Here is a 14,766-nt window from a genome sequence, read left to right as displayed (position 1 = left end):
TTTTTCAAAGCTATCTCAGTGTTCTGAAATCTAGTTTCGGACACCAAAATAAATTTAGCTAATATCTTCTCAAGGTTTGGTTTCTTTTCTTGTTGATAAGGTTGCTGAAAACTTGGAGGGGGTTGTGACCTTTGATTTCCTTGATCGCACCAAGAAAAAATTGGATGATTCCTCCATCCTGGATTATAATTATTACTATAAGGGTTATTTTGAGGTCTAAAATTATTTTACCCATAAAGTCGACTTGCTCATGCTTCATGTTAGGCTTGAAAGGTGAATATTCTGAATTAATCATCCCCACTTTAGTCTCATGCATTGCTTTACCAAATTCCCATATTTACTGCAACTCAAACCATCAATATTTTTACTCAGTGCTTCAACTTGACTTGCCGATATAGCAACTACATCCATATTAAAAACACTGGTTGCCTTGATCGATTTTGTTCTCATGACTTGCCATTGATAGTTATTCAGTGCTATCTTTTCAATAAATTATTGGGTTGCCTCAGGTTGTTTTTATTTAATGTTTCGTTAGCTGCTGCATTAATCATCTGTCTAGTCAAAGGATTCAAACCGTTGTAAAAGGTTTGAACTTATAACCACAAAGGTAACCCATGATGAGGGCACCTTCTTAAAAGATCCTTAAATCTCTCCCATGCATCATATAGTGTCTCAAGCTCAATTTGGGCAAACGGAGAGATGTTGTTCCTCAACTTAGCTATTTTATCTGGTGGAAAATATTTCAATAAAAAATTCTCAATCATCTGATCCCAAGTTGTGATAGAACACCGTAGAAGTGAATTCAACCACTGTTTTGCCTTGCTCCTCAAAGAGAATGGGAACAACCATAAGCGTATGGCATCATCAATAATGCTATTAATCTTAAATGTGTCGTAAATCTTTAGAAAGCTAGCCAAATAAGCATTCAGACCTTCATCTTGCAACCGATCAAACTGAACATATTGTTTCACCATTTGAATTTTGTTCGGCTTGATCTCAAAATTATTTGCAGCATCTATCGGCCTGACAATACTCAATTCAGCCCCAATCAGAGTAGGCTTCATATAATCATTCATAGTCTGAGAAGCAGGATGTGCAGGAGGTTGTTGATTATTCTGATTATATTCCATCTCTTCAATAATATCCTTTTGCTCATGATCCTCTATTAAAATTTGTTGATCTTTCCTTGCTTCTCTAACTTTTCTCTGATTTCTGTGAGTAGTCTTTTCAATCTCACTATTAAAAATTAACAGTTCCAATGGGTTGCCTCTAGTCATAGACAAAAAGAACATGTCAGAATCTGTAACACCTCTAACTTGTCTCTGTCACTGGATTAGGGTTAGGGAGTATTACAGTACAAACTTAACAATTAACTTTAAAAGAAAGCAATTATGCAATTTAAATATCAACACTCAATACATCAATAAAATTAATGAATAAATACAATTATGGCCTTAATCCGAGCCTATGGGCCCTAAAAAATAGTTTGGAAATGTTCAGGGGTCATTTTGAAACAAAATAGAAATTTTTGGAAAAAGTTGAAAATTTGGGAAACAGGGATCACATAGTCATGTCCCGGCTGTTTGACATAGCACAGACCGTGTGAGCATTTGAAGTCAGTACACACGGTCGTGTCTTAGCCGATGTGTCTGCTAGTGTGAGTATTCGAAATAGGGCCATAGGGCCAGGTCACTGTCATGTCGCTGGCCGTGTCCCAGATCGTGTGACAAACTATTTTGGAACACACGGTCTTGTGGTGTGACCGTGCATGACACACCCGTGTCTCAGGCTGTGTGTACCAAAAATTTCTTTTAAAACATGACATTTCTACATCAATTCCTTAGGTGCCAAGCTAAACAATAATCAACTATAAACATGCTTTCAAACACCTATAATTGAGTATAAAACATACATATTTCCTACAATTTAGGTGCCTAACAAATGTGCCCTCATTGACACCACAAAACATATACATATACACTAATCATTCATCTAAAACATCATTAACATATCAAACTTGTTCCATCCAAAATAATCCTTTCAAAGTACTAAATACCATATCACCAACACAAGGCAATGAAATATGTCCACAGTATAAGTTAACCATCTTATAACTACTTCATACATTTTATAACCATAAAATTTACCAAATCCAAAACAATGCCTACCAACCAAAAGCATAACATTTCCATACCACAAAAGAACACCAAAATACAAACATGACCAAAACTATCATATTGTAACCTAGGTACATGCCAAAACCTACAAAAAGATCATTCACCAACATTTGAAGTCAGGATCGTTGCTGGATACTGAGTTGATAGAAGATCTACTAGGTACCTAACCTACTCACGAGAATACAAACGTACATTGAGTATAGCTCAATGGTGCTTCCATAATTTGAATAATTAAATGTGGTACAAATTATTCAATTACACAACTAAAAATGCAATTCAAGTAATGAAAAGAAACATATATAAATTACTTTATTCATCTTTTGAAACTTAATAATCAATTCAAACATAAGAAATTTCAAGTATCATCACATTTCCATATTATACATCCAATATAAATTGTGCAAAATTCACATCCAAATTTATTTCTATTGCCATATCCAATTTCATTACTTTTTTTTAATTCCCCCTATTAACATGACTCGGACTCGGACTCGGATATGCGGATCCAACCAACACACCAAATTTTGGCTCCCAGAGCCTGACGGAATAATCCATAGAAATAAATTGAGCCCTGTGCTAGCGGATAAAATGACAAACTGGGTGCCTAGCACTCCCCGACACGTAGTCGTAAAACCCTGAACCCTTCCTATATTATGGCATGCCAATTATACCCGACCCTGCCCGAATAGTTAATAGGGTAACAATGTTCTCAATTCAATTTGTAATCTCATTTCATATCATGAATTCATGTATATAATCAACCATCTCATTTTCATATTAATCCAATCTAGAGCCGGCCCGAAGGCCCGCCCGAAAAGTGCGAGGGTTTGGGTAAAAATATAGGTTTGAAAAATGGGTTTGGGCAAAAAAAATAAGGCTTGTTTAAAAAACAGGCCAGGCCTCGGGTAAGGATTTTTTTGCCTGAGCTCGGCTTGGTCCGGCCCGACTCGAATATACAGAAAAAACTATTTTTTTACTATTCTTGCTATTTTTTATGTACTTTTTTTGCTATTTTTTGTTGTTTTTTTTTCAATATTTTGCTACCATTTCACTACTATGTTGTTACTATTTTGTTGTTATTGTTTGGATATCGTATAACTTTTGTTTTATTATTAATTTTGTTTCTATTTTAGATGCATTTGATTGTTAAGTTGCATATATCTTAGTGTTATTTAGGTATATATATATTTTAATTTATTTTCAATTTGTTGGGAAACATTTATTTTAATGTTTTTAGTATTTTTGATTTATTATATTTTTTAAAAATAATATAAAAAATTAATATTGATAGGCCGAACCCGGGACTAGCAAGCGAGCCTAAATTTTTGGTTAGAACCGGCCCAGGCCATGGGCACATCTAATCCAATCTCACATACAATATATAACATTTTTACAATTATGCAATTTAATACATTGCCACTAATAATCATTCAATCATCTTATTTCAATTCAAATCACACTAAATCAACTTTGTATCTTACCTTGTAACTCACCATAAAATGCAATGTTCAATGCAACAATTAAAATGATTCGGAATATAGAAACACACACTGTAATTTTTGAGCTACTTGTCGACAACGTTGCCTTTTCATTTCTTACTTGAGGATTTCAGTTTGAAGTTAGCTACGAATTAAATAGATATTGTAAATTAACATTTCACAAGCCAATTCATATTTAATTACAAAATTGATATTACTTTTGCATAAATTCCAATTTAAACTTCCAAACATTAGGCCAAATTTACCTAGAGTCCCTATAGGACTTCTCAATTCTCAATTAAACCCCTAATTTCAAATTTTAGACAAATTAGTCCTTTTTGTATACAATTAACAATTGACCTTACAAAATAATCTCATTTCATAACCAACCTTAAAATCTATGAAAACAACATCATGAATTTAAATTCCTCTACAATGGCAACTTCTGTAAATCTTAAAAATTCTAAAAATTCTAATATGAGTAAGCTAGCTCATAATCTTAAGGTTCCAAAAACATAAATTTTATTTAAAAAAGATCAAGTAAGATAACCAATTTGAACTTCAAGGATTAAGAAAAAAAAATGGCCGAATAATGCTCCTCTCCTACTCAATTTCGGCACGCATAGAGATGAGTTTAAAGTTTTGTTTCTCTTAACCCCACTATGCTATTTGTTTCTCCTTTATATTATTATTTCATTTTTAACTTTTGTTTTAACATACGTTATTAATTTAGTATATAATATAATTACATATAATATATAATATCATTCATAATTATACACTATTAAGAACTTATATAAATGATGGTCTATTTATTTAATAAGTCCCTTAATCTAGTTCCACCTTTTAATGTAATATTAATCACTAGTTTTACCACCTAAGTGATTTAGTCCCTGTATTTAATTTAAACACTTATTCAACGAAAAATTTCTATTCGACAATTCAATTAGCTTCTTAAATAATTTTATAAATATTTAATAAAAATATTTACAAACTCGATTTACAGGAACAGAATCCTGAAAATACACTTCGCGACACTATTGACTTTCGGGTCGTTATAGAATCAAACAAAAGAAAAAAACTTAAATGTAAAAATTAAATTAAAAAAGTATCAAAATTAAAATAAAAAATTACTAAATTAATAGAAATAAATTTTTCCTAATATTTTAGTCCCCAGAAATGACGCCAAAAACTTGATGCGCCGTGAACTAACTAAAAATTTGACTAAGGCAAGTGCACACATCGATTAATAGTATAGCTACGCTGAGCAAAGATATCATTCCCATGAAGACTAAAAGTACTAGTACTTACTATCTTTCTATTATTTAACCGAATAAATCAAGTGATGTATTAAAAACTAAAATTAACTAAAGTAATTAACTAACTAACGAATACGAAAAAAAACAAAACATAAAAATAATCGATTAACAAACAATAAGCAAAACAATACCTCGTAAATAATTCACCTAGATTTCATCTGTCACTATCAATCTAAATTACGCAATTTCTTTACTTAATATCTTGATCCGTAGGTATCCCTAAATTATGCTATTATCCCTTTCGAGAGTAAGAACAACTAACTCTAGGTTGATAATTGAAATTTCTTTCTAATTAAAACCCTTATTACCGTATTAACTCAACCTATGTATTCTCTATTAGATTTGACTCTAATCCGATAGATTTATGTCGTCCTATTTCTAGGATTGCATGCAACTCCACTCAATTACGCAAGATCTACTCTAAAACATAGTCTATTCCTCATCTGATTTAAGCACATCAAACATGAATCAATAATCTAGAAATATCAAACCAAGAATTAAGCACACGTAATTAAGAACAAGATCTAAGTATTTATTGCGTAAAATATAAAGCGAACGATAGAATCCATCATATGGTTCATCTCCCTAAGTATTTAGAAAATTAGTTCATGCCAGAAAATAAAACCATTCAAAACACAGTATAACCGAAAGAAACAAAGAAACTCATGATAATATTCTAAAAAATCAAATGTGAATCTTCAATCTTGACGGAAATCTACTTCAGAATCGACTTAAATGGTTTTTTTGAGTTATTTTCTTGAGTATTCTATGACAACTCCCTCCTATATTCTTATTTTTGTCATATATACATCTTAAAATGCCTGAAAAACCTAAAAAAATGCTATTTCCTCTAGTTTAGGGTGAATATTTGTGAAACCGACATGGTTTACATGATCGTGTTTATCAAACGGTTGTGTGGAGGGGGTTCGCCTGTGTGGCTCTTGTAGCTTGCTCCAACTTTTCGATTTTTGCTCCTTTTGCTGCCAAATGCTCTCCTAAGTGTAAAAACATGAATTTAAAGGATTATGAGCATAAAATTCACCATTAACATCGAATAATCACCCAAAATCACATTAAGAATGGGATTAAAACATGTAACTTTTAGCAGTTATCAAGTATCCTAGGGGAATTATTGAAGATGTACTTGTTAAAGTCGATAAATTTATATCCCCTGTTGATTTTGTTATATTGGACATGGATAAGGATATTGAGATAGCCATGATATTAGGTTGACCCTTTTTAGCCACTGTTAGAACTATTATTGATGTTGGTAATGGTGAATTTGTGCTGAGGGTAGGTGATGAAGAGGTTACTCTTCAAGCACGTGATTTTGTGAGAGTTTCTAGTGAGGGATATGATACTCCTGATTCTGTTAATATTAATAATCATGTGAATCAACATTCTTTACAGGAAATCACTCACAAATACATGTTAAAATTGTATCCTTTTCAAGGTGATCAAAATCAAGGGACGAGTGGAGAACTAATGATGCAACTTGATGAATTAGATGAATGACAAACAAAGGTTGATGAGAACCCAAGAATGCACAAAAAAATAACAAAGCAATGCCACGGTGTGCACGTAAATAGGACGAACCAAATTAGAGTTGCAGATAAAGTGCTACTAGACAATTTAGTTCCTCAAATGTTCCCTGTAGAGCTTAAGTCAAGATGGTCGAACCCATTTGTGTTACAAAATGTATTCTCATACAAAATCATTAAGGTAGCAAACTCTCTTTACGACACTTTCGAGGTAAAAATTCATTGACTCAAACTCTATTTTAGTGGTGATATTGATAATGAAAGAAAGGAGCTCTGGCTTCAAAATTTGACTTAACTGTAAGCATTACAAGGGAAGGTGAGCTTAGACTTTAAATAAGCGCTCATCGGGAGGCAACCCGAGCATGTTTTCTTTTATTTTAATTATGTTGTGTGTTTAGTACACTTATTTTTTATTATTACTTAAAAATTTTCAAAAAAAAAAAGAGGAAAATTTGAAAAAAATTGATTTTTTTAAAAATGGTCCACATTGTCTAGGGTAAACCACATGGCCTGAATGCATAGGCCTGCCACAGGCTGTGTGAACATTGGAGCTAATTTTTGAAGATTATTTTTTGACCCACACGGTCTGAGTGGAGGCACACTGCCTGGAGACACAGCCGTGTAGCCCTCACACCCATATAAACAGGCGTGGGAGAAGCGAACGACAATAGCACACGGTCTAGGTGATTATACACGGCTTAGCCAGACGGCCATGTAGGGCACATGGCCGTGTCACAGGCTATGTGAACTGGAGCAATTTTTAAAATTTTTTAATTGGCCACAATGCCTTAGAGAGATACACAGCCTGATTACACGACCATGTGACCCACATGGTACGCAATTTTGCCCGAGCCTCATCCTGGGCATACTCTGGGTAAAACTGTGCTTTGAACTCACATTAAAACTCCTCCCATGTTCTGATTTCGGTCCCACCACATCTCACATCAGTGGACCTACGATGCCACCACAACAAAGCAACGTCAGATAAATACATCGCAACAGTAGTTAACTTAGTAACATCCTCCGTGATGCCTTTGGCACAAAAGTATTGCTCGATTGTGTAACACCTCTAACCAATTTATATCATAAACACCACATCAAATTAAGATTAGATCATAATCTAATATACACCATGTTCTTTCATACTCATTAGCCGATTTTTTTTTACTAAACCGAATTTAAGCATGGAAATTAGGCCATTTTCGCATGGCCATTTATATACATAACCCAAAATCAAGCCTCGCTTATGCTATACATGCCATAAAATTTAATTCAATTTCAACAAAATACCGAAAGGAGTCGATAGTGTGATAGCCTTCTCTGACGATCCCCGAGCTCGTAACCAACTTTCAAAATCTATAAAACAAAGAATAATCATACACATAGTAAGCTTTCGCAGCTTAGTAAGTCATAAGCAACATTAATTATATGAACATTCACACTAAATCAAATAGCCAAATCAACTCAAACCTTAATTAAATATACATATATCACACTCACAAGTTTATATGTTACCAAAATGTATAGCTAAATGGACAATTACGCATAAACATATATAATTATCATTTTAAATATTACAACTATATCAATAGGCAGAAACACTTATGTTCAATTGTGATAACACATAATTTGTTTCTCACATAGCTTTAAGTCATCAATTCAAGTATACAACTTACCTTAATTTCATAACATAGCATGAATACATACCTAAAACATTTAATTCGATTTAAGATTCTGTCTTTATATCACATTGCCCGTTGAACTATTCAGAATTAATATAGATACCCGGATAACTCGTAAAGATCGTACAATGCCTACGTCCCAGACGAGGTCTTACATGTAATCAAATATCGATGCCACTGTCCTAGATAGGGTCTTATGCGTAAATCATATACGATGCCAATGTCCCAGACATGGTCTTACACGTAAATCATATACGATGCCAATGTCCCAGACATGGTCTTACACATAAATCATATACGATGCCAATGTCCCAGACATGGTCTTACACGTAAATCATAGACGATGCTAATGTCCCAGACATGGTCTTACACGTAAATCTCAAATCAATACCATCATCCCAGACGTGGTCTTTCAGAATATTGTATATCAAAATTCCTATGATTCATTAGGGCTTTTGAATGTCGCAATTAAATCAAATTAAGCTCGAAACAGGTCATTTCATGCGTAGTTAAAATTCAGCAACAACAACTCATCAATTATACAGGGCATTTAATTTATAAATTCATACTCAATATATATATATATTATTTCAGATAGTATAAAATCATAAACAATGCAAGTCCCTAAATCAGCCTAATAGCATCACATTCGGACAATGTTGTTAGCCCAAAACAGATAGATTAATTAACACCAAATGGCAACATAACCACATCTAAATTTGACCGAAAAATCAATAAATTCGGACAGCTATTTTTATTAAATAAACGGCATAAATGGTAGTGCATTGCATAATGAATTTAACACAATCAGGCAACTTTAATTTAAGCTCCCTATCATTTAATTAGTGTATATAACATGTACAGACATTGCATTTATAGCTTGTTTCAATTAGCTTTAAAAGAATGCATAAAATGTTGAAATTTATAGCATTCAGACAACAATTCTCATTTTTGGACAGGGTTAACTTTTATAAATTAATATATATATATTTTTCTTATTTACAACAGCAGTAGACCAATTACACTAAAATCTGTTGCACATTCAATACAACAATTTCATGCTAAAGTAATAATCATTCATGCAGCAGATTTCAACAGCTCTTGTTTGTTTATTCATTAAAAATTTCTTTTCACTTCTAACTGCAGTATTTTGATAATATATATATATATAACATGTATATTGAGCTATTAAATTCTGCTTAGCAGTATTTATATTCAAACATTATTTGCATGTAATAAATATATTTTAAACATAAAAATTTTACAAAATTTTCTTCGAAGAACTTACCTCGGACGAAGACGAACGAATCGGAAGACTATTCGACAACTTTTGATTTCTCTCGTTCCAAATTTGATTTCCTCTTTTCTTGATCTAAATCAATACAAATTTAACTCTTTTATTCACTAAAACATTCAATTCAATCCACATACTCATATTTAGGGTATTTTACAAATTAGCCCTTACATTTTCACATTTTGACATTTAAGTCCCTAATTCACAAAATTACAAAATACATATAATCTCATTTTACACATGCTAGACCGATTGTTTATACTCTTCATATATGCCCATATGTTTCATTTGTTTCACATTTTAATCCCTCTATTTCATTTTCACATTCTAACCCAAAATACTCAATTTCATAAAAAGTCTAAACACAAAACATATTAATCTCATACCAAGCTTTCATAACTCTTCAATTAACATCATTAAACCCACAAAATCATCAATGGAAAAACTCAAAAATCATCATCAAATTCTGAAATTGAGGCATGGGCTGAAGAGAACACATTGCAACGATCACAAAAACGTAGAAATTATAAAAAATCGAGCAAACTACATACCTAAATCAAAGCTTCAAAATGTGCCGAACCTAAACAACAACCATGGCTTTCTTCTCAACATTCGGCCATGCAAGAGATGAAATACTCCACTAACCTTTTAATTTGTTTTATTTATGTCATATTATTACATCATTTACAATTTTAACCTTAGTGATTTAATTTACAAAACACATAATGGTTGTCCTTTGCCGTCCATAAGCTTTAATAGTGGCCTAATTTCCCTTTAAGGACTTAACAATTAATTAACCATAGCAATTTAGTACTTTAATAATTTAAATGCCACTTTCAAATTTTAAGCGATATAACCATTTTTACAAATTAAGCACACAAACGGATAAATTAAATCATGAAATTTTCACACATGTTAATTCATATACTATAACCACGAAAAATAATATTAAAATATTATTTTTTTAACTCGAACTTGTGGTCCCGAAACCACTGTCCGACTAGGGCCTAAACCGGGTTGTTACAGATTGCACATGGCCTTGTACCATTTTTTTCCTTGAAAGCTAGTTTTTTTTTTGTTTTTTGTTTTATTTTCTTCTTTTGTTTCCTTCCTACCCCAACCAAAGTTATTTCATTTAGTTTTTGTTTTATTTATTTTTATTTTTATTTGTACTTGTACTTTTATTGTTATTTGTTTTTATTTTATTTTTCAGACTTATATGTTTTATTTTATTATGCACTTTTTTTTGTTGGCTGTTTTTCTATTTGTTTTTTCATCTTTTTATCTTATCTTATTTTTATTTATTTTTTTATTAGTGTGCTCGAAAATATGTACTTCATTTAGAATCTCTTACGATTCCAAATTTCATCATTCAGACGAATTCATCCAAATTCAGGGTAGTTTCAGTTCTCTCTCCCTTTTGATATTTTTATTATTGGTTTATATTTGTTTGTACATTGAAAGCAATTACATCTTAAGTGTGTGGAGGATTTTATATGCTTATGCGATATAGCCCCTGAATTGTTGTTTATGTTTGAGTCATTTTCTCATACTTATCATTAAAGTTAATTTTCTTTAATTTGGAGTTTTTGGTGATTTTGTTTTGGAATAATTTGTGGATTTTTGTGCATTGGTTTATTTATACTTTAAGACACAAGAGAGTTAAGCAGGATAAGTCATTTTTCAAAAACTATTATTTTAAGTAGTCTCCCTGAACTGAAACAGTATCTTGAAATTTTAAATTTACAAGTTTGACATCAAAACCATAATTTTTTTGTGAGCTTCGGTTATACATGTCGAAGCCACATTATGATTTGATAAATTGAGATGATAAAAACAGTTAGGATTTAACCCACCTAACCTTTAAATAGCTTACCTGTTGTATTAACCTCTAGTAAACCTCGTTGATCCTAACTATTTTTTTTCTAACCCATTAATGTTAACCCTCAACCCACATTAATGGTGTAAATCATTTTTTATTGACTTCCTTTTTGTCGAGATTTGATTTGGTTAGTTGCCTGACTATGTTTTATTATTTGTATTGCTGAATTTTACTTTACTCTCTCTAAGAAAAGAGAAAAATAATAAAAAAGAAAAAATATATAAAATTTTGATTTAGCTTGAATCGTTAGTTCTATATTCTATTGAAAAACTCGTTCATTCTTTAGTTACTGTTGATGTATATTCTTTTAATTCAACAACTGATTTTTTTTCTAGTTTGGTAACTTATCAACTCGACTCTCGATTGTAACCAACTTTTTTGACCTTTTCCACACCCTTAACCTAGGCTTCATTACAACCTTGCAAAAACCTCTTGATTGGTGTGTCATCTCATCTTTTATAATGGTGGAGATTTGATTTTCAAGCAAGCCTATGGTAATAACATTTCTCGTTCGACTATTGAGTGCATATTACTTGAACCTTAAACACTTTGAGTGCTTTGAGTGATTCTTAGTGAGTGTGTTCATTCTTGTTAAGTTTGAATTTCAGGTAATTATTTAGATAGGGGAGACGCCTTTGATTTTATGCGTTAGAAATTCCTTCTTGAATTGCTTGCATTATTTAGTGTCATTTTAGTTTGAATTTTCAATGCATGATTATTTGTAAATTATCCTAAGACATTATTGATGAAAACAATTAATTGAGAGAAGTTAACTTGAATGTGGGTTGAGGATTTTTCTTGAGGACAAGCAAATGCTTAAGTGTCAGAATATTTGATAAGTGCTAAGAGTAACATGTTTTAATCTCATTCTTAATGCATTTTTGGATAATTATTTGATGTTAGTTATGAATTTTATGCTCCTAATCCTTTAAATTCATTTTTTATGCTTAATAAAGCATTTGGGAGCAAAACGAGCAAAAATTGGAAAATTAGAGCAAAGTATAGGAGCCATACAGGCTAACCCATTTCACACAACCGTGTGAGCCACACGACCATATGGTAAGCTGTGTCAATTTCATAAATTTTCACCCTAAACTGCAGGAAATCGCGTTTTTAGGTTTTTTGAGCATTTTAAGATGTATATATGAAAAAAATAAGAAGATAGGAGGAAGCCATCATAGAACACTTAAGAAAACAACTCTAAAAACACAATTGAAGCCGATTCTGAAGTAGAATTCCGTCAAGATTGAAGATTCACATTTGATTTCTTAGTAAAACATCATGAGTTTCTTTGTTTCTTGTGGTTATACTGTATTTTGGATGTTTTTATTTCCAAGCATGAACTAATTTTCTAAATACCCAGGGGAGATGAACCTTATGATGAATTCTGTCGTTTAATTTTTATTTTACACAATAAATACTTAGATCTTATTTTCAATTATGTGTGCTTAATTCTTGGTTTGATATTTTTTAGATTATTGAACCATGTTTGATGTGCTTAAATCAGAGGAGGAATAGACCCTGTTTAAGAGTAGATCTCGCGTAATTGAGTGGATTTGCATGCAATCCTAGAAATAGGATGACATAAATTTACTGGATTAGAGTTAAATCTAATAAGGGAATCCATAGATCGAGTAAATGCGATAGTAGAGGTTTTAATTAGAAAGAAATTTCAATTAATCAACCTAGATTTAGTTGCTCTTACTCTCGAAAGAGATATTAACACAATTTAGGAATTTCTACGAATTAAGATATTTAGTAAAGAAATTGCGTAATTTAGATTGATAGTGATAGATGAAATCGAGGTGAATTCTTTCCTGGATATTGTTTCGCTTCTTGGTTGTTAATTAATTATTTTCTTGAATTGTTCTTTGTTGTGTTCGTTAGTTAATTAATTTAGTTAATTTTAGTTTTAATCAATCACTCAGTTTATTCATTTAAATAATAGAAATTAAGTAATTATTAGTACTTCTAGTCTTCGTGGAAACGATATCTTGCTCACCGTAACTATACTATTAATTGATAGGAGCATCTGCCTTAGTAAAATTTTTAGCTGGTTTTGTGTACATCGTTCCCATTATGGAATCTTAAAGCTTTTGGTAGCAAAAGGACTAGAGTCGAAATTGCTAGTTTTAAACATAAGGACTAAAATGTAAATATTTCAAAATTGGTATGAAATTTGTATTCTTATTGATTACATAGCGCTATAGAAGGATGAATTTGAGATCGATTTCAAAATCGAAGCTCAAAATTGAAAGTTATGGTAAATTTTGTTTTAGGGCCTAAATTGAATAGAATGAAAAATTTTAGGGGCATTCAAATAATGAAATTGAGATGATATATGCTTATAATAGGATGGAATAAGAGGGTTGGAATTGATAAATTGAATTGAATTATTATATAGATCGAGAGTTGAACCAAACCAAATATAATCGGAAAAAGGAAAAATTATTGATTAGTCCTTGAAGATTTGGTTGTTTGCTATTTTGACTAGGTAAGTTCATATGATATGTTTTTCTTAAATTTTATACATTTAAAATTATAATCGTAAATATGTTTAATTGAAATTTGTATTGTTTACGATTTGGTAAAAAAAAGGGTTAGATACGGACTAAATCATAAGAAATAACAAATTGACTGATAAATTGAATATGAGGAATTGGAATATGAGATTGATTACTTGAATTGGATCAAGTTGACATTATTATTTTGATTTCGAGATAGAGGACTAAATTGAATAAAACTAAAAATAGTATAAATTGATGAAACTGTGAAATTGGTTTAATGTTGTAATGGATAATGCTATGCTATGTATTAAATGATGTCTTGATTGATGGATTGAGGATATTGAGATTGATAAAATGAGGATCGAACTATAAAGAAATTTGATTACTAGTTACCCTATTAACTATTCAGGCAGAGTTAGATATAGTTGGCATGCTATAGGATAGATAACGTACATATTACTTTAACTACGTGCAGATGAGTGCTAGGCAGAAATTTTAATTTTAGTTATACTGATGAGACACTGGGTGCAAAACATATTGATGAGTACTGGGCGCAAACTATTTACTTCGGCATTGTCCGATGAGGCACTGGGTGCCAAATTAGTGTGTTGGTTGGATCCATGTATATGTTCAAGTCCGAGTCAGGTTAATAGGGGTATAAAAATGTAAATGGGATAAATGATATATGGATTGAGTTGATAATTTGATTTGATGATATAAATACATATTGTGATTTATGAAAGATCGTGCGAACTTATTATACGAGCTCGGAGGGCCGAGATGGTAATGTGACGAATTAATGATTTTGATTCAAAATTCGCATAATGAAACAAAATAGTGAATGATATTATATTGAATTTTGATGTATCATTGATAATAGATGGAA

The 14,766-nt window shown here is 31.5% G+C and overlaps 1 non-coding gene across 1 annotated transcript; it reads left to right on the top strand.

Moving 5' to 3' along the window:
* Nucleotides 1–609: 609 nt before the first annotated feature.
* LOC128034239 (small nucleolar RNA R71) lies at nucleotides 610–716 on the top strand. The gene has a single exon (XR_008190369.1). It is a non-coding gene; the product is annotated as a small nucleolar RNA R71 (small nucleolar RNA).
* Nucleotides 717–14,766: the final 14,050 nt, after the last annotated feature.

This window comes from Gossypium raimondii, chromosome 10, assembly GCF_025698545.1.
Source record: "Gossypium raimondii isolate GPD5lz chromosome 10, ASM2569854v1, whole genome shotgun sequence".
NCBI lineage: Eukaryota > Viridiplantae > Streptophyta > Magnoliopsida > Malvales > Malvaceae > Gossypium > Gossypium raimondii.
The sequence above is the reverse complement of the archived record's forward strand: the minus strand, read 5'-3'. Positions and strand labels throughout refer to the sequence as shown.